Raw genomic sequence first — 21947 nt, forward strand, 5'->3', positions numbered from 1 at the left:
TCCATTTGCAGAATGGACAAAAACTGTGTCTCCAACCAGCTGAATAAAAGAAAGGTTTCTGGGAGAGGAATGCAAACATCACAATGTAGTTTCTCAGGAAGTTTCTTACTAGTTTTATCTGAAGATGTTTCCTTTCTCAACATACGCCTCAGTGTGCTCCCAAGTATCGCTTCACAGTTCTACAAAAACAGTGTTTCCAAACTGCTGAGTGAAAAGAAAATTTTAATTCTGCGAGATGAATACACACATCCCAAAGCAGTTTCTCCGATAGCTTCCTTCTGGTTTTTATCCTTGGATATTCCCTTTTTCGCCTGGCCTCAGTGAGTTCTCAAATGTCAATTCACAAAATGGAGCACAACAATGTTTCCAAACTACAGAATCCAAAAGAGAGTTTAACTCTGCTTCTTTCTGGCATTTATCTGAAGATGTTTCGTTTTTCAACATAGGCCTAAATACACTCCCAAATATTCCTTCACAGATTCTACAAAAACAGTTTTTCCAAATGGCTGAATGAAAAGAAAGCTTTAAATCTGGGAGCTGAATGTAAACATCACAAAGCAATTTCTCAGATAGTTTGCTTCTGGTCTTTATCTTGAGATATTCATTTATTCGCCATTGGCCTCAATGAGCTCCAAAATGTCCTTTCACAAATTCTACAGAAACGGTTTTTCCAAACTCCTGAATGAAAAGAAAGGTTTATCGCTGAGAAATGAATGCAGATATCACAAAGAGGTTTCTTAGATAGCTTCTTCTTATTTTTTTATCCATGAGTAATCCCTTTTTTGCCAATGGCCTAAAAGAGTTCCCAAATGTCCACTCACAGAAAGTACAAAAACAGTGTTTCAAAACTGATGAATCCAAAGAATGATTTACTTCTGTGAGATGAATGCACACAGTGCAAAGTAGTTTCTCAGAACGCTCCTTTCTTCCTTTTATATGAAGACGTTTCTGTTTTCAAAATAGGCTTTAATGCACTACAAAATATCCCTTGGCACATTCTACAAAAACAGTGTTTCCAAACTACTAAATGAAAAGAAAGGTTCAACTCTGCAAAATGAATGCACACATCACAAAGCAGTTTCTCAGATAGCTTCCTTATAGTTTTTAATCCAGGAATATTCACTTTTTTGTCATTGACCTCAATGAGATCCTAAATGTCCATTCACGTAATGGAGAAAAATGGTGTTTCAAAATTGTTGGATCCAAACAAATGTTTACCTCTGTGAGATGAATGCACACACAAAAAAAGCAGTTTCCCAGAAAGCTTCTTTCTAGTTTTTATCTGAAAATGTTTCCTTTTTCAACATAGGCCTCAGTAAACTCACAAATATCCCTTCTCAGATTCTACAAAAATAGTGTTTCCAAACTGATGAATGAAAAGAAAGTTTTAACTCTGGTAGATAAATGCACACATCACAAAGAGGTTTCTCAGATAGCTTCCTTCCAGTTTCAATCCTGGGATAATAGCTTTTTTGCCTTTGGCCTCATTGAGCTCCCAAGTGTCAATTCACTGAAAGGACAAAAACAGTGTTTCCAAACTGCTGAATTCAAAGAAATATTTAACTCTGTGAGATGACTGCACACAACACAAAGCAGTTTCTCAGAAAGCTTCATACTACTTTTTATCTGAAGATATTTCCTTTTTCACAATAGGCCTCAATGCACTCCCAAATATCCCTTCACAGATTCTTCAAAAAGAGTGTTTCTAAACTGCTGAATGAAAAGAAAATAAAACTCTGTGAGATGAATACACGTGTCACAAATCAGTTTCTCAGATAGCTTCCTTATTGCTTCTGTCCTGGGATATTCACTTTATCCCAGGACAGAAGCAATTTGACCATTCGCAGATGGGACAAATACAGGGTTTCCAAACTGCTGTATCCCAAGAAAGGTTTAACTCTGTGAGATGAACGCACACATTTGTTGGGGTCTGCATGCTTCCTAACGTTCTGCTTTATTTTATACAGTCGTTTGTGGAATGTTGCCAAGTCAAAAGACACATTGTTATTTTTCTGACCTTTCCCTGACTTTCTGGATTTTCAAGATGTTTACACATAAACAAGCCCCCAGTGTCTGCTGTTTGCAGCTGGCTCCTTTGTCCTCCATGTTTACAGGGAAGGAACGCCCTGCTTCATTTGCAAGAGCAGGACTTATCAGGAATGTCTCATTTGCGAGCACATAGTCCTCTACATTTCCCCTTTCCTTATTTACAAGTTTGAATTTCTTTTAAAACCATCATTACATGTTGGGCTCGCTGGGATTTGGTGTTTGCCCTTTGGCACCATCTCCAGCAGACTGTGAAAATGACAAAGGCAAGAACAACAATCAACACATTACTAGAAACAGAGATCAGCAAAGTTTTTACAGGGCTCATAGGGTTCAAAGACGTCAAACTTTGTGAAATACCAGTCATCAAATCTGCACCAGTCAGCAACGGTAACTGGTTGTGAAAAGTTTCAGAAATGTTCTGTGTTAATTCTTGTATTTCTAGGGAAAGATTATTATGACCAATTAAAAGTCTCTTTATCTCAGTCCAATTGTGTAGAATGCTGTTAAAAGGAACAGGAGTAATACAAAATTGGGTAGTGCTGCTGCCACAACAAATGTGATTGTTCATGTCACTGTTGCACAAATTCTGCATTTTGTATACTCTGGTGTAGAGCTAATCCAGCAACAGTGGCGGTGGAAGAAATTGCTACAAGTCCTATCACCGTGGTCACAACGATTCCAACCATCCTCCAACTGCGGTGGACAAGATCTTGCATAACCTTGTAAATTTAAGTAACCCCAGCAGATTCACTCCAAGTATGTGTTAAGTTTACAGGTAGCCAGGTTTCTTTTCTGGCTCTTAGTATATATAAATTGGAATGAGACTCATTCCAATTATTATTCCACCAAGTAGTATTTATACAACTTAAGAATATACAATTGTTTTTACAGTTAACTACCCCTATATTATTATCCCATTTAAAAATTCCTGTCAACAACAAGTAAGGCTTTCTTACACATGCAATAACATATCTAGAACTATTTCAATGCAAAGATATATGGAAAGGGTTAGCAATATTAGTAAGATTTAAGGACATGTTTCCCATGAAAGTGAACATTGGTTTACCAGCAGCTAGCAACTTCCAAATATGACCTTGTATTTGTGAGGTATTAGCCAAATGTGGCATAGGGGGTGATAGACCACCATCATGCCAAATAATAGTTTCATTGCCATCTGCAGAAATGCTGTGATTACCTTTATGCCAACCCAGGTTGACATGGCTGAATTTAGTCTGAAAATCTCCATGTACACTCCAATCTGTAACAAGGCATTTACGACTCTTCCCTTTTACTTCTAACAACAATCGTGGCCCACTACTTCTACATCTAGTCCACTCTAGTTGGGAAACACCTTCGGACACATCAGGGATAGGGCATAAAGATAATGTACTTGGCAGAGTTTCATTAAGTACTGCTGTATGATTATACTTAAAACTTTGAGCCACAATAATCATAGTAAAGGCGGAGATATGACTATGGTTATAGCGAACAGCCCAAGCCTCATGAGAAAGATGCAAACAATGTGTACTACCCCCAAGACATATAGGTAACCCTTCAACCCCAAATTGATATGAACTATTTACTGTGCCAGTGTTTAATTCAGGATCCTGGTTTAAAAAAGGCGATGGCATCCAAGCAGTATCATTAGTAAATACTGGGACTTCTCTGTCTCCCCAGGCCACACCTAGATATAAGGGTGGAAAAGGAATATAAGCCCAGTATGTAAATTCTCCAGCTGTTACCTGACAATTTACTATGGCCAGCATAGCCAGGAATAAAGTCAGTGGGGTTTTGGGCTGCCCAGCTTGTTGAACAACCCCTTCAGCTTCTTAACTTTTTCAATTGTCACCATGTCATGGGCTCCGCACGTCGAGTTCCGAAGGTGAATGTTCTCTGAGCGCTCAGATTTAGCTCCTGGAATTCCTTCAGGAACTCTTTGGATTGGCTCCTCTTCACCATGGCACTGTTTCAACCATCGAGATGGAAACCACTCATCTCCGGCACCTGTACGGACAAGAGCATAGCCTCGGCCTCATTGTAAAACTTTTCCTTTTAAATATTTCCCTTGTAATGAAGGATAATACACCCATAGATTACTGTTTTGTGGCTTTTCTAAAGGTTGTTGAAAATGTTTCACCACTGCAGACTGCTGTAATTGGCACCAATGGTTGAGAAAATTTAAAGTAAAAAGGGCTTTCAGAATTTGATGTTTTGGGAAATCTCGCCCATCTCCCACTTTTAGTTTTAAAAGTTGTAATTTTAAGGTAGCATTGGCTCTTTCAATAATTGCTTGACCTTGACTGTTAAATGGAATACCAGTGGAATGATGAATATGGTATAAAGAGAGGAAGGCAGCCAATTTGCGAGAGCAATAAGCAGGGGCATTATCAGTTTTTAATTCAGCAGAGACTCCCATAACTGCAAAGCAAGTAAGTAAATGAGTAACAACAGAATCCGCCTTTTCAGAGGGTAATGACGTAGCCCACTGGAAATGTGACCACATATCAATAGTATGATGAACATATTTTAAATGACCAAAGGAAGGAACATAGTTACATCCATTTGCCAAATGTGATTTTGTTGAATGCCTTGAGGATTGATACCTGGACTTAAAAAAGGTGCAATAATAGGAGCACAAGGTGGGCAGGCTTTGACAATAGCTCGGGCTTGATGGTGTGTTATAGAAAATCACCGTTGTAATCCTAAACTATTAGTATGATGCAGTTGGTGCTCATCCTGAGCCCGTTGGACACTGCCAATAAGTAAAGAATCAATCTGACTATTGCCAAAAGATAAAGGTCCTGGCAAAGCTGAATGAGAACGAATATGAGTGATAAAAAAGGGGGCCAGTGTGGGAAGTAAGAGTTACAAATAATAAATAAAATACTTTTTGTAAAGGAGTTTGAGGAAATAATGGTAAAGAAGTCTGAGAAATATATTTAGTTACATATAGGCCAGTCTTGTAGAACCATAAGAATGGCAAAAAGTTCTCCTTGTTGTACTGATTCAAATGGATAGTGAGAAATTTTTGAATTGTCTGAAGTCCAGTATCCAGCCTTTCCATTGCTTGAAGCATCAGTAAAAAAGGAGGACCTTTAACTGGAGTGTAAGAGATAGGATTATATGGCAGTAAAGAATATTGTTGCAGAAAAGCAAATAATTTATTTTGAGAAAAAGAACCAGTATACTCAGCACAAGCCACTTGTCAACCCTTATGAATTTCCAACAGAGATTCAATGTATTGATTAGATAATTGGGTAATAATTTTTATAGGGTCAGCACCAAGCAACTGACGAGCTCGATGTCATCCTTTAGTAATTAATTCAGCCAATTTATCAATATATGGGTGAATTTTCTTAATGGCTTTATTAGCCAAAAACAGCCACTCCAGAGTATTATTATCTTGGTGTAAAACAGCCGTTGGCAAATGGGGAGTATGAAAAGACACAACAAAAGTGGAAGATTGGGTGCAATATAATCAAGGTGAGCTTCATTAATTCTATTTTCTACAAATGATAATTTTTTTTTTACTACAGGGGATAAAGTCCCCATAGGTTGAATACAAGTATTTACAGTTCTAAGATCAGTTAATAAGTGCCATTTTCCTTTTTTTTTTTTTTTTTTTTTTTTACATGAGACAAACACAGGGGAATTCCATGCAGAAGTACTTGGTTCAATATGCCCCTCGGCCAATTGTTCCTTAACTAAATTCTTTAAAGCCATAAGTTTTTCTTTAGATAATGGCCACTGTTCCACCCAAACAGGAGTTGTAGTTTTCCACTTTAATTGTAAAGCTTGAGGCTTGTGGATAGTGGCTAAGGGTTTAAAGGACTGTAGCCCATTTTGAACATCATATTTTTGGCAGCTGAAGAAATATGAGGAATGCTTAAAAAGGCACCAAATTGGTGTAAAAGATTACAGCCCCAAAGGTTAATATTAATGGGAACAATATAAAAGAACACTTTTCCTAGTTATCCTTCAGGTCCTACACAGCTCAGGGGCTATAGAAGCAGTACCTAGGCCAGATAAAGTAACCAATACTTGTTTCTTTTTCCAATGATCAGGCCATTGAGCCAAACATATAATAGATACACCTGCTCCTGTGTCAACTAATCCCTCAAAAAGTATCCCATTAATTTGCAATGAACATAAAGGTTTTTTATCAGAAACTAAAGTTTCCCAGAAAAGTTTTCCCAGTACTACCAAAACCTCCTTGATGAGACACATCTCTAGATAAGAAAGGAAAAAAAGGCAATAAAAGCAACTGTGCAATACGTTCCCCTGCCTCTAGGTGCATAAGTTGTGAGACTTACACCATAATAAGGATTTCATCAGTAAAATCAGGATCAATAATTCCTGGGACCACCATTAACCCCCGCATAGCACTGCTGCTTCAACCTAGTAAAAGTCCTACATGTCCCTTTGGCAAAGGACCACACACTCTGGTATCCAACTTATATATTCCTCCATTAGGAGATAAAGTATAAGGTTGGACAATAGCTAGGTCAGCAGCGGCGCTCTGCTTAGTGGCAGCATAAAGCTGAGAAACTGGGGTAGGATAAGATATCTTTAAGGAGGACTCGAGGTCATTCCTTGATGTTGTAAGCCACTGCTCACTGGGTACTGGGGTAGTCCTGCATTGTAGTTGTTGGGGCCCCAAGCCTGTGGGCCCTGGTTCCCATTTCCCGAGAGGGGTGACAATACATTCCCACTTTTATCAGTTTTTGAATGGCATTCATTGGTCCAATGTCAACCCTTGCCACATCGTTTACACATATCAGATGGTAACCTTTTTTCTTTTAGAGCAGAAGAGCCTACTTTTTTCGGCATTCCTTTTTAAAATGACCGGGTTTCCCACATTGATAGCATATACCTTGTTTAGAATTGCCTTTTAAAGCCTTAGAAAGTGCCCCAGCAAACAATTGAGCATTGTAAATAGCTCCCCCAACACCTGCACAAGCCCGAATGTATTCAGCTAAATCAGCTCCACTAGCTTTTAGAGGATGCAACAATTTTTGGCACTTGGGATTAGCACTCTCAAAAGCCAGAGTATTCAAAAGAATTTTAGCAGCAGGGCCTGAACCTACAGTCTTTAATACAGCATCTTGAAGACGGGCTACAAAATCTGATATGGCTCAGTGGCTCCTTGTAGGATCTTTACAAAAGATAAAGAAGTTTTACCCGCTATTTCAACCTTAGTCCACGCTTTTATAAACAAGGCTTTAATCTGAGCGAGAGCAATATCATCTAGGCCTGCCTGAGCATTAAGAGTGGTGTATTGCCCTGAACCTGTAAGCTGCTCTTCAGTAGGTCCTGGGGGATTTGGGGGAGCATTTTTTTTAGCTTGTACTCTTGCTTCCTCCCACCACCAACTTTTTAATTGAAGCCATTGCGAATGATCAAGGACAGCCTGTCTCAACGTTTCCCAGTCAATAGGAATCATCATATGTTCTGAAAAGAAGGAATTGAGAAGACCAAGAACAAATGGTGACTGAGGTCCATAATTAGAATTTGCAGCTTTCATTTCTTTCAAAAATTTAAATTGTAGGGCTGTAAAAGTCACATTCTGGCCACCGTTTGGGAACTGAGCATTGGACTGAAAGCAGCCCATGTTATTGGGAATAAATCTAATTCCTCAAAATCATCCTTTTCCTTCGATTCCTTCTTTTCTCCTACAGGAGGAAAAGGCACAGAGAAAACCTGACCTGACATAGGCAAAGAGGTTGGAGGTGGAGGCAAAGGGAAGTCCTTTTCCAACGGAGCAGAAGGGAAGGTAACAGGGAAGGCTCGTGGCAGAGAGATAGGAGAAACAGGAGCAGTGGTACCTTGCAATTTTAACAACTGTTGTAACATCTCTAAAATGCTCTACAAAGCAGAATTTCCTTCAGCTGAAGGAGGCATTAGCTCTTTTTCCAATTCCTTGTCCTCAACAACTGGGGCATAAATATGTTCCTCTCTAGGATCATTCCTCTCTAAAGCTTCAGATGCCTCACCTCCTGTGGCAGTATCACCATGCTCTGAGACAGTTTCAAGTAACTCTAATGCCTGAGTAATAGAACTAGACAAAGTCCACAAAGTCAGAGGCTTCGTTTGCCCTCGCTGATGAGCTCGATGCAGGACTTTAACCACTTGTAACCATTCCTTTTGATTTAACTGCACTTTGTTTTGATATTGAAACCAATAACAATGTTGTTCATCATGGGCAAACAATCGCTTCAAAGTCTTTTCTTTTACTTCTATCCTATAGACATCAACAGTCCCTGGAGTAACCGCAAATATTCAGAGGCTAGAGAGGTGGAATTCCCCATAATTTTCCCGTGGGTCCCCCTTACTTTATTTACCTGCCTGGGGTGTTCCCCCTCCAGTTTCTTGCTCTCATGGAGCCACGGACCCTGCTCACCGCACCAGATGTTGGGGTCTGCGTGTTCCCTAAACAAAGGAATGAACACACAAGACAGCAAAAGACAAGACAAACATGGTGGCCACCTCAAATGGCACGCTCTGCTTTATTTTATACAGTCGTTTGTGGAATGTTGCCAAGTCACAAGACACATTGTTTTTCTGAGCTTTCCCTGACTTTCTGGATTTTCAAGATGTTTACACATAAACAAGCCCCCAGTGTCTGCTGTTTGCAGCTGGCTCCTTTGTCCTCCCTGTTTACAGGGAAGGAATGCCCTGCTTCTTTTGCAAGAGCAGGACTTATCGGGTATGCCCTGCTTCATTTGCAAGAGCAGGACTTATCGGGTATGCCCTGCTTCGTTTGCAAGAGTAGGACTTATTGGGACGTCTTGTTTGTGAGCACGTAGTCCTCTGCACACATTACAAAGAACTTTCTCAGAAAGCTTCTTTCTAGTTTTTATCTGAAGAGGTTTCTTTTTCTCCAAGGGCCACAATGTGCTCCCAAATATCATTTCACAGATTCTACAAAAACAGTTTTTCAAATTTGCTGAAAGTAAACAATCATTTAACTCTGCAAGATGAATGGACACATGACAAATTGATTTGTTAGATAGCTTCCTTCTAGTCTTTATCCTGGGATATTCGCTTTTACACCATTAGCTCAATTGTCCATTCACAGATTGGACAAAAACAGTATTTCCAAAATCCTGAACTGAAAGAACGCTATAACTCTTTGAGATTAATGCACACATCAGAAAGCAGTTTCTCAGAAACCTTCTTTCTCGTTTTTATCTGAAGAAGTTTCCATTTTCACTATAGGTCTCAAATATCTCTTCATAGTTTCTACAAAAACGGTGTTTCCAAACTGCTGAAGAAAAAGAAAGGTTTAACTTTGCAAGATGAATGCAATCATCAGAAAGCAATTTCTCAGATAGCTTCCTTCTAGTTTTTATCCTGGTATATTCACTTTTTTGCCATTGGCCTGAATGAGTTTCCAAGTGTCCAATTGCAGAATAGACAAAACAGTTTTTCCAAACTGCTGAATCCAAAGAAATCTTTAACTCTTTTAGATGAATGCACACATCACAAAGCAGATTCTCAGATAGCTTCTTTCTAGTTTTTATCTGAAGATGTTTCCTTTTTCACCACAGCACTCAATGCGCTCCTAAGTATCCCTTCCCAGTTTCCAGAAAAACAGTGTTTCCAAACTGCTGAATGAGAAGAAAGTTTACTTCCATGAGAAAAATGCTCAAATCAAAAGCAGTTTCTCAGATAGCTTCCTTCTTGTATAGTGGGATATACGCTTTTTCACCATTGACCTCAATGAGCTCCCTAATGTCCATTCACACATGGAAGAAAATAGAGTTTCCAAACTGCTGAATACAAAGAAAGGTTTAACTCTGTGAGATGAATGAACACATCACAAAACTGTTTCTCAGAAAGCTTCTTTTTTGTTTTTATCTGAAGATGTTTCCATTTTCACCATAGGGCTCAATGTGCTCCAAAATATCCTTTTGCACATTCTCATTCAACTCCATGACATAAATGCTCACATCACAAAGTGGTTTCTCAGATAGATTCCTTCTTTTTTTATCATGGAATATTCACTTTATCGACTTTGACCTCAGTAAAGTCTGAAAAGTCAATTGCAGAAGGGACAAAAACAGTTTTTCCAACCTGCTGAATCCATAGAATCATTTAACTCTGTGAGTGGAATGCACACATCATAAAGCATTTTCTCAGAAACCTTCTTTCTGGCATTTATCAGAAGATGGTCCTTTTTGAATCATAGGTCTCAATGCACTCCGAAATATCCCTTTGCAGTTTCTACAAAAACAGTGTTTCCAAACTGATGAATGAAAAGAAAAGTTTTACTCTGCGAGGTGAATGCACACATCACAAATCAGTTTCTCAGATAGCTTCCTTCTTTTTTTATCCTTCAGTATTCACTTTTTAACACTGGCCTCAAAGAGCTTCCAAATGACAATTTGCAGAATGGACAAAAACACCATTTCCAAACTGGTGAATCCAAGGAAATATTTAACTTGGTGAGATGAATGTAAGCATCATAAAACAGTTTCTCAGAAGAGTTCTTTCTAGTTTTTATTTGAAGATATTTCTTTTTCACCATAGGCCTCAATGTGCTCCCAAATATCCCTTCACAGATTCTTCAAAAACAGTGTTTCCAAACTGTTGAATGAAAACAAAGGTTTACCTCTGGAAGATGAATGCTCACATCACAAAGTGGTTTCTCAGATAGCTTCCTTCTTGTTTATATCCTTGGCTATTCACTTTTTTGCCATTGACCTCAATGAGTTCCCAAATATCCACTCACTGAATAGACAAAAACAGTGTTTCCAAAGTACTGAATCCAAAGAAATGCTTAATTCTGTGAGATGAATATACACCTCACAAAGCAGTTTCTCAGAAAGCTTCTTCCTTGTTTTTATCTGAAGGTATTTCCTTTTTCACCATAGGCCTCAATGCACTCCCAAATATCATTTACAAATTCTACAAAAACAGATTTTCCAAACTGATGAATGAAAAGAAAGATTTAACCTTGCGAGATGAATATACACATTGCAAACCACTGTCTTCAGTAGCTTCCTTCTAGTGTTCATCCTGGGATATTCACTTTTTCACCTTGGACCTCAGGAACCTCCCCAATGTCTATTTGCTCAAAGGACAAAAACTGTGTTTCTAAACTGATGAATCCAAACAAAAGTTTAGCACTGTGATATGAAGGCAGACATCTCAAAGCAGTTTCTCAGAAAGCTTCTTACTACTTTCTATCTGAAGATGTTTCCTTTTTCACCATAGGCCTCAATGCGCTCCCTAATATCCCTTCACAGATTCTGCAGAAACAATGTTTCCAAACTGTTGAATGAAAATAAAGGAATAACACAGTGATAACACCGTGAGCTGAATGCTCACTTCACAAAGCGGTTTCTCAGATAGCCTTCTTCTTGTTTTTATTGGGGGATATTCACTTTTTCAGCAATGGCCTCAAGAAACTCTCAATTATCCTTTCGCACAAAGGACAAAAACAGTGTTTCCCAACTGCTGAATCCAAAGAAAGCTTTAACCCTGTGAGATGATTGCACGTATGAAAAATCAATTTCTCAGGAATCTTCTTACTAGATTTATCTGAAGATGTTTCCTTTTTCACCACAGACCTTAATGTGCTCCAAAATGTCCCTTCACAGATTCGACAAAAACAGTGTTGCCAAATTGCTGAATGAATGAAGCAGTTAATTCCGTGGGATGAATGCTCACATCACAAATTGGTTTCTCAGATAGCTTCCTTCTTGTTTTCATCATGGGATATTCTCATTTTTCTGCAAATATACGCAATGAGCTCCCAAATGTCCAGTCAGACAATAGACTACAACAGTGTTTACACACTGTGGAATCCAAAGAAAGTTTTAATTCTGTGAGATGAATGCACACATCACAAAGTAGTTTTTTGGAACGCTTCTTAAAAGTTTTTATCTGAAGATGTTTTCTTTTTCACCATAGGACTTAATGCACTCTCAAATATCCCTTCACATATTCTACAAAAACAGTGTTACCAAACTGCTGAATGAAAAGGAAGGCTTAACTCTGTGATATGAATGCACACATCACGAAGCAGTTTCTCCAATAGTTTATTTCTAGTTTTTATCCCGGGATATTCTCCTTTTCACCTTTGGCCTCAATGAGCTCCCAAATGTCCATTCACTGACTGCAAAAGAACAGCGTTTCCAAACTGCTGAATTCAAAGAAATGTTTAACACGGTGAGATAAATGCACACATCACAAAGTGGTTTCTCAGAAAGCTACTTTCTAGTTTTTATCTGAAGATGTTTCGTTTTTCCACATAGGACTCAATACACTCCCAAATATCCCTTCACAGATTCTAGAAAAATAGTGTTTCCAAACTGCTGCATGAAAAGAAAGGTTTACTTCTACAAGATTAATGCTCACACCACAAAACAGTTTCTCAGATATCTTCCTTCTTGTTTTTATCATGGGATATGCACTTTTTTGCCATTGGCCTCAATGAACTCCCAAATGTCCATTCACACAATGGACAAAAACAGTGTTTCCAAAGTGCTGTGTCCAAAGAAAGTTTTAACTCTGTGAGATGAATGCACTCACCCAAAGCAGTTTCTCAGAAAGCTTCTTTTTTTTTTCATCTGAAGATGTTTCCTTTTTCACCATAGGCCTGAATGCACTCCCAAATATCCTTTCACATATTCTACAAAAACATTTTATCCAAACTGCTGAAGGAAAAGAAAGGTTTAACTCTGTGTGATGAATGCACACATCACAAAGTGGTTTCTCAGATAGCTTTCTTGTAGTTTTTATCCTGGAATATTTGCTTTTTCACAATTGGCCTCAATGAACTCCAAAATGCCCATTTGCAGAATGGACAAAAACAGCGTTTCCAAACTGCTGAATCCAAAGAACTGTTTAGCTCTGTGAGATGAGGAAACACATCACAAATCAGTTTCTCAGAAAGCTACTTTCTAGTTTTCATCTGAAGATGTTTCCTTTTCACCATAGGCCTCAATATGCTCTCAAATATCCCTTCACAGATTCAGATTCTTCAAAAGCAATGTTTCAAAACTGCTGAACGAAAAGAAAGGTTTAACTACGTGAGATGACTGCTCACATCACAAAGTGGTTTCTCAGATAGCTTCCTTCTTGGTTTTATCATGGGATATTCACTTTTTCACCAATGACCTCAATGTGCTCCCAAATACCCCTTCGCACTTTCTATAAAAACAGTGTTTCCAAACTGCTGAATGAAAATAAAGTTTTAAGTATGTAAGATGAATGCACACATCACGAGGTTGTTTCTCAGATGACTTCCTTCTAGTTTTTATCCTTGGGTATTCTTTTTTCGCATTTGGCCTCAAGGAGCTCCCAAATGTCTACTCACAGAATGGACAAAGCAGTGTTTACAAACTGCTGAATGCAAAGAAAGGTTTAAATCTGTGAGATGAATGCACACATCACAAAACAATTTCTCAGAAAGCTTCTTTTTTGTTTTTATCTGGAGATGTTTCCTTTTTCACTGTAGGCCTAAATGCACTCCCAAATATCCCTGTGCAGATTCTGCAAAAACAGTGTTTCCAAACTGTTGAAAGAAAATAAAGGAATAATACCGCGAGATGAATGCTTACATCACAGAGCGGTTTCTCAGGTAGCTTCCTTCTTGTTTTTCCTGAGGGATATTCACTTTTTCAGCATTAGCCTCAATGAGTTCCCAAATGTACATTTGCACAAAGGACAAAAACAGTGTTTCCAAACTGCTGAATGCAAAGAGAGATTTAACTCTGTGATATGAATGCACGTATCACAAAGCAGTTTCTCAGAAAGCTTCCTTCTTGTTTTTATCTAAAGAAGATTCCTTTTTCACTATAGGCCTCAATTAACTCCCAGATATGCTTTTACACATTCTACAAGAACAGTGTTTCCAAACTGTTGAAAGAAAAGAAAAGTTTAACTCTGCGAGTTGAATGTACACATCACAAAGCTGTTTCTCAGATACTTTCCTTCCAGTTTTTACACTTGGGTATTTGCCTTTTTGCCATTGGCCTCAATGAGCTCCTAAATGCCCACTCATAGAACGGACAAAAACAGTGTTTCCAAACTGATGAATCAAACAAAGTTTTAACTCTGTGAGATGAAGGCACATATCACATAGTTTTACTCAGAAAGCTTCTTTCTTGCTTTAATCTGAAGATGTTTCCTTGTTCACCATAGGTCTCAATGTGCTCCCTAATATCACGTTGCAGATTCTACAAAAACTGTTTCAAAACTGCTGAATGAAAACAAAGGCTTAACTCTGTGAGGTGAATGATCACATCACAAACCAGTTTCTCATATAGCTTCCTTCTAGTTTGTATCCTGGCATATTCTTTTTTTCACCTTTCACCTTATTGAGCCCCAAAAAGTCCATTTGCTGAATGGACAAAACCAGTGTTTCCAAACTGCTGAATCTAAAGAAATGTTTAATACTGTGAGATGAATGCACACATCACAAAGCAGTTTCTCGTAAATCTTCTCTCTAGTTTTTGTCTGAAGATGTTTCCTTTTTCACCCTAGGCCTCTATGAGCTCCCAAATATCCCTTCACAGATTCTACAAAAGTAGTGTTTCCAAACTGCTGAATGAATAGAAAGGTTTAACTTAGCGAGATTAATGCCCACATCCCAAATCTGTTTCTCAGAAAGTTTCCTTCTTGTTTTCATCCTGGGATATTCGTTTCTTTGCCATTGTCCTCAATGAGTCCCCAAATGTCCATTCGCTCAATGGACAAAAAAGTGTTTCTCAACTGCTGAATCAAAAGAAAGGTTTAGCTCTGTAAGATGAATGCACACATCCCAAAGCAGTTTCTCAGAAAGATTTTTACTTGTTTTTATCTAAAGATGTTTCCTTTTTCACCTTAGGCCTCAATGCACATCCAAATATCTGTTTGCACAATCTACAACAACAACTTTTCCAAACTACTGAATGAAAAGAAAGTTTATCTCTGCTAGATGAATGCACACATCACAAAGTGGTTTCTCAGTTACATTCCTTCATGTTTTTATCCTGGGATATTTGCATTTTCAACTTTGGCCTCAATGAGCTCCCAAATGTCCAGTTGCAGAATGGACAAAAACAGTGTTTAACTGCTTAATCCAAAGAATAGTTTAACCCTGTGAAAAAAGTGTACACATTGCAAGGCAGTTTTCAGAAAGCTTCTTTCTAGCTTTCATCTGAAGATGTTTCCTTTTACACCATAGGACTCAATGTGCTCCAAATTATCCCTTCACAGTTCACACAAAAACATTGTTTCCAAACTGCTGAATGAAAAGAAAAATTTACCTCCACTAGATGAATGCTCAAATCACAAAGCTGTTTCTCAGATAGCGTCCTTCTTGCTTTTATCATGGGGTAAATGCCTTTTCACCATTGTCCTCAATGAACTCCCTAATGTCCACTAACAAAATGGACAAAAATAGTGTTTCCAAACTGCTGAATCCAAAGAAATGTTTAACTCTGTGAGATGAGTGAACGGATCACAAAACAGTTTCTCAGAAAGCTTATTTCTTGTTTTTATCTGAAAATATTTCCTTTTTCACCTTAAACCTCAATGTGCTCCCAAATATCCCTTCACGCATTCCACAAAACCAGTGTTTAGAAACTGCAGAATGAAAAGAGAGGTCTAACTCTGTGAGATGAAGGCATACCACACAAAGCAAATTCTCAAATCGCTTCCTTATAGTTTTTAACCTTGGGTATTGGCTTTTTTTACCATTGGCCTCAATGAGCACCCAAATGTCCTTTAACAAAATGGACAAAAATGGTGTTTCCAAACTGCTGAATCAAAAGAAAGGATGAACACTACAAGATGAATGCACACATCACAAAGCAGTTTCTCAAAAAGCTTGTTTCTAGCGTTTATCTGAAGATGTTTCCTTTTTCTCCATTGGACTCAATGTGCTCCAAAATATCCTTTTGTAGATTATACAAAAACAGTGTTTCCAAACTGTTGAATGAAAATAAAGGTTTTACTCTGCGAGATGAATACACATATCATGAAGTAGTTTCCTCAATAGCTTCCTTCTGGTTTTTATCCTTGGGTATTCCCTTTTTCGCCATTGGCCTGATTGAGTTCCCAAATGTCCACTTGCAGAATGGACGAAAACAGTGCTTCCAAACTGCTGAATAAAAGAATGTTTTAACTATGTGAGATGAAAGCACACATCAGAAAGCAGCTTCTCAAAAAGTTTCTTTTTGGCATTTATCTGAAGATGTTTCCTTTTTCACCATAGGCCTGAATGCACTCCAAATATCCCTTTGCAGACTCTATAAAAACAGTGTTTCCAAACTGCTGAATGAAAAGAAAGTTTTAACTCTGTGAGAGGAATGCAAACATCACAAATCGTTTGTTTAACTCTGAGAGATGAATGTACATGTCACAAATCATTTTCTCAGATAGCTTCTTTCTAGTTTTTTTTTTTTTTCTGTGATGTTCCCTTTTTCGCATTTGACCACAAAGAGCTCCCAAATATCCATTTGCAGAATGCAAAAAAACACTATTTCCAAACTGCTGAATCCAAAAAAGGTTGACCTCTGTGAGATGAGTACACACTTCACAAAGCAGGTTCTCAGAAAGCTTCTTTCTTGTTTTCATCTGAACATGTTTCTTTTTCATGATGGACCTCATGTGCTCCCAAATATCCCTTCACATTTCCTACAGAAACACTGTTTCCAAGCCGAATGGAAAGAAAGGTTTAACTCTGGGAGATGAATGCACACATCACAAAGCAGTTTCTTAGAAATGTTTTTTCTTGTTTTTATCTGAAGATGTTTCATTTTTCACCATAGGCCTCAATGCGCTCCCAAACATCCCTTTGCACATTGTATAAAAACAGTGTTTCCAAACTCAGGAACGAAAAGAAAGGTTTATCTCCAGGAGTTGAATGCTTACATCACAAAGCGGTTTCTCAAATAGCTTCCTTTTAGTTTTTATCCTTGGGTATTCCCCTTTCTGCAATTGGCCTCAATGAACTCCCAAATGTCCACTCACAGAATGGACAAAAACAGTGTTTTGAAACTGCTGAATCTAAAGAAATGTTTAGCTCTGTGACGTCAGTGCACACATCACAAAGCAGTTTCTCAGAAAGCTCCTTTCTTCCTTTTATCTGAAGATGTTTCTGTTTTCAAAATAGGCCTTAGTGTGCTCTCAAGTATCCCTTCACACAATCTACAAAACAGTGTTTCCAAACTACTGAATGAAAAGAAAGGTTTAATTCTGGGAGATGAATGCACACATAACAAAGCAGTTTCTCAGATGGCTTCTTTCTTGTCTTTATCCAGGAATATTCACTTTTTTGCCATTGACCTCAATGAGCTCCTAAATGTCCATTCACATAACGGAGAAAAATGGTGTTTCAAAATTGCTGAATCCAAATAAATGTTTACCTCTGTGAGATGAATGCACACAACACAAAGAAGTTTCCCAGAAAGGTTCTTTCTAGTTTTTATCTGAAAATGTTTCCTTTTTCAACATAGGCCTCAGTACAGTCACAAGTATCCCTTCACAGATTCTACAAAAATAATGTTTCCAAACTGTTGAATGAAAAGAAATGTTCAGCAAGATGGCCGAATAGGAGCAGCTCCAGTCTCCAACTCCCAGCGCGAGGGACACAGAAGACCGGTGATTTCTGCATTTTCAACTGAGGTACTGGGTTCATCTCACTGGGGAGTGCCGGACGATCGGTGCTGGTCAGCTGCTGCAGCCCGACCAGCGAGAGCTGAAGCAGGGCGAGGCATTGCCTCACCTGGGAAGCGCAAGGGGGAAGGGAGTCCCTTTTCCTAGCCAGGGGAACTGAGACACACAACACCTGGAAAATCGGGTAACTCCCACCCCAATACTGCGCTTTAGGAAACAGGCACACCAGGAGATCATATCCCACACCTGGCCGGGAGGGTCCCACACCCACGGAGCCTCCCTCATTGCTAGCGCAGCAGTCTGTGATCTACCGGCAAGGCAGCAGCGAGGCTGGGGGAGGGGCGCCCGCCATTGCTGAGGCTTAAGTAGGTAAAAAAGCTGCTGGGAAGCTCGAACTGGGTGGAGCTCACAGCAGCTCAAGGAAACCTGCCTGTCTCTGTAGACTCCACCTCTGGGGACAGGGCACAGTAAACTAAGACACACAGACATCTCTGCACAGACGCAAACGACTCTGTCTGACAGCTTTGAAGAGAGCAGTGGATCTCCCAACACGGAGGTTGAGATCTGAGAAGGGACAGACCCCCTGCTCAAGTGGGTCCCTGACCCCTGAGTAGCCTAACTGGGAGACATCCCCCACTAGGGGCAGTCTGACACCCCACACCTCACAGGGAGGAGTACACCCCTGAGAGGAAGCTTCCAAAGCAAGAATCAGACAGGTACACTCGCTGTTCAGAAATATTCTATCTTCTGCAGCCTCTGCTGCTGATACCCAGGCAAACAGGGTCTGGAGTGGACCTCAAGCAATCTCCAACAGACCTACAGCTGAGGGTCCTGACGGTTAGAAGGAAAACTATCAAACAGGAAGGACACCTACACCAAAACCCCATCAGTACATCACCATCATCAAAGACCAGAGGCAGATAAAACCACAAAGATGGGGAAAAAGCAGGGCAGAAAAGCTGGAAATTCAAAAAATGAGAGCGCATCTCCCCCGGCAAAGGAGCGCAGCTCATCGCCAGCAACGGATCAAAGCTGGACGGAGAATGACTTTGACGAGATGAGAGAAGAAGGCTTCAGTCCATCAAACTTCTCAGAGCTAAAGGAGGAATTATGTACCCAGCGCAAAGAAACTAAAAATCTTGAAAAAAAAGTGGAAGAATTGATGGCTAGAGTAATTAATGCAGAGAAGGTCATAAACGAAATGAAAGAGATGAAAACCATGACACGAGAAATACGTGACAAATGCACAAGCTTCAGTAACCGACTTGATCAACTGGAAGAAAGAGTATCAGCGATTGAGGATCAAATGAATGAAATGAAGCGAGAAGAGAAACCAAAAGAAAAAAGAAGAAAAAGAAATGAACAAAGCCTGCAAGAAGTATGGGATTATGTAAAAAGACCAAATCTACGTCTGATTGGGGTGCCTGAAAGTCACAGGGAAAATGGAACCAAGTTGGAAAACACTCTTCAGGATATCATCCAGGAGAACTTCCCCAACCTAGTAGGGCAGGCCAACATTCAAATCCAGGAAATACAGAGAACGCCACAAAGATACTCCTCGAGAAGAGCAACTCCAAGACACATAATTGCCAGATTCACCAAAGTTGAAATGAAGGAAAAAATCTTAAGGGCAGCCAGAGAGAAAGGTCGGGTTACCCACAAAGGGAAGCCCATCAGACTAACAGCAGATCTCTCAGCAGAAACTCTACAAGCCAGAAGAGAGTGGGGGCCAATATTCAACATTCTTAAAGAAAAGAATTTTAAACCCAGAATTTCATATCCAGCCAAACTAAGTTTTATAAGTGAAGGAGAAATAAAATCCTTTACAGATAAGCAAATGCTTAGAGATTTTCTCACCACTAGGCCTGCCTTACAAGAGACCCTGAAGGAAACACTAAACATGGAAAGGAACAACCGGTACCAGCCATTGCAAAAACAGGCCAAAATGTAAAGACCATCGAGGCTAGGAAGAAACTGCATCAACTAATGAGCAAAATAACCAGTTAATATCATAATGGCAGGATCAAGTTCACACATAACAATATTAACCTTAAATGTAAATGGACTAAATACTCCAATTAAAAGACACAGACTGGCAAACTGGATAAAGAGTCAAGACCCATCAGTCTGCTGTATTCAGGAGACCCATCTCACACGCAGAGACATACATAGGCTCAAAATAAAGGGATGGAGGAAGATTTACCAAGCAAATGGAGAACAAAAAAAAGCAGGGGTTGCAATCCTAGTCTCTGATAAAACAGACTTTAAACCATCAAAGATCAAAAGAGACAAAGAAGGCCATTACATAATGGTCAAGGGATCAATTCAACAGGAAGAGCTAACTATCCTAAATATATATGCACCCAATACAGGAGCACCCAGATTCATAAAGCAAGTCCTTAGAGACTTACAAAGAGACTTAGACTCCCATACAATAATAATGGGAGACTTCAACACTCCACTGTCAACATTAGACAGATCAACGAGACAGAAAGTTAACAAGGATATCCAGGAATTGAACACATCTCTGCAGCAAGCAGACCTAATAGACATCTATAGAACTCTCCACCCCAAATCAACACAATATACATTCTTCTCAGCACCACATCGTACTTACTCCAAAATCGACCACGTAATTGGAAGTAAAGCACTCCTCAGCAAATGTACAAGAACAAAAATTATAACAAACTGTCTCTCAGACCACAGTGCAATCAAACTAGAACTCAGGACTAAGAAACTCACTCAAAACCGCTCAACTACATGGAAACTGAACAACCTGCTCCTGAATGACTACTGGGTACATAACGAAATGAAGGCAGAAATAAAGATGTTCTTTGAAACCAATGAGAACAAAGATACAACATACCAGAATCTCTGGGACACATTTAAAGCAGTGTGTAGAGGGAAATTTATAGCACTAAATGCCCACAAGAGAAAGCAGGAAAGATCTAAAATTGACACTCTAACATCGCAATTAAAAGAACTAGAGAAGCAAGAGCAAACACATTCGAAAGCTAGCAGAAGGCAAGAAATAACTAAGATCAGAGCAGAACTGAAGGAGATAGAGACACAAAAAACCCTCCAAAAAATCAATGAATCCAGGAGTTGGTTTTTTGAAAAGATCAACAAAATTGACAGCCCACTAGCCAGACTAATAAAGAAGAAAAGAGAGAAGAATCAAATCGACGCAATTAAAAATGATAAAGGGGATATCACCACCGACCCCACAGAAATACAAACTACCATCAGAGAATACTATAAACACCTCTACGCAAATAAACTGGAAAATCTAGAAGAAATGGATAATTTCCTGGACACTTACACTCTTCCAAGACTAAACCAGGAAGAAGTTGAATCCCTGAATAGACCAATAGCAGGCTCTGAAATTGAGGCAATAATTAATAGCCTACCAACCAAAAAAAGTCCAGGACCAGATGGATTCACAGCTGAATTCTACCAGAGGTACAAGGAGGAGTTGGTACCATTCCTTCTGAAACTATTCCAATCAATAGAAAAAGAGGGAATCCTCCCTAACTCATTTTATGAGGCCAGTATCATCCTGATACCAAAGCCTGGCAGAGACACAACAAAAAAAGAGAATTTTAGACCAATATCCCTGATGAACATCGATGCAAAAATCCTCAATAAAATACTGGCAAACCGGATTCAGCAACACATCAAAAAGCTTACCCACCATGATCAAGTGGGCTTCATCCCTGGGATGCAAGGCTGGTTCAACACTCGCAAATCAATAAACATAATCCAGCATATAAACAGAACCAAAGACAAGAACCACATGATTATCTCAATTGATGCAGAAAAGGCTTTTGACAAAATTCAACAGCCCTTCATGCTAAAAACGCTCAATAAATTCGGTATTGATGGAACGTACCTCAAAATAATAAGAGCTATTTATGACAAACCCACAGCCAATATCATACTGAATGGGCAAAAACTGGAAAAATTCCCTTTGAAAACTGGCACAAGACAGGGATGCCCTCTCTCACCACTCCTATTCAACATAGTGTTGGAAGTTCTGGCTAGGGCAATCAGGCAAGAGAAAGAAATCAAGGGTATTCAGTTAGGAAAAGAAGAAGTCAAATTGTCCCTGTTTGCAGATGACATGATTGTATATTTAGAAAACCCCATTGTCTCAGCCCAAAATCTCCTTAAGCTGATAAGCAACTTCAGCAAAGTCTCAGGATACAAAATTAATGTGCAAAAATCACAAGCATTCTTATACACCAGTAACAGACAAACAGAGAGCCAAATCAGGAATGAACTTC

The 21947-nt window shown here is 39.2% G+C and overlaps 1 pseudogene; it reads right to left on the reverse strand.

Moving 5' to 3' along the window:
• Nucleotides 1-3829: 3829 nt before the first annotated feature.
• LOC144335558 (endogenous retrovirus group K member 8 Gag polyprotein-like) overlaps nucleotides 3830-21947 on the reverse strand; it is a 40271-nt pseudogene continuing 22153 nt past the window's right edge.

Source organism: Macaca mulatta, chromosome 16 (genome assembly GCF_049350105.2).
Source record: "Macaca mulatta isolate MMU2019108-1 chromosome 16, T2T-MMU8v2.0, whole genome shotgun sequence".
In the NCBI taxonomy this organism is placed as follows: Eukaryota; Metazoa; Chordata; class Mammalia; order Primates; family Cercopithecidae; genus Macaca; species Macaca mulatta.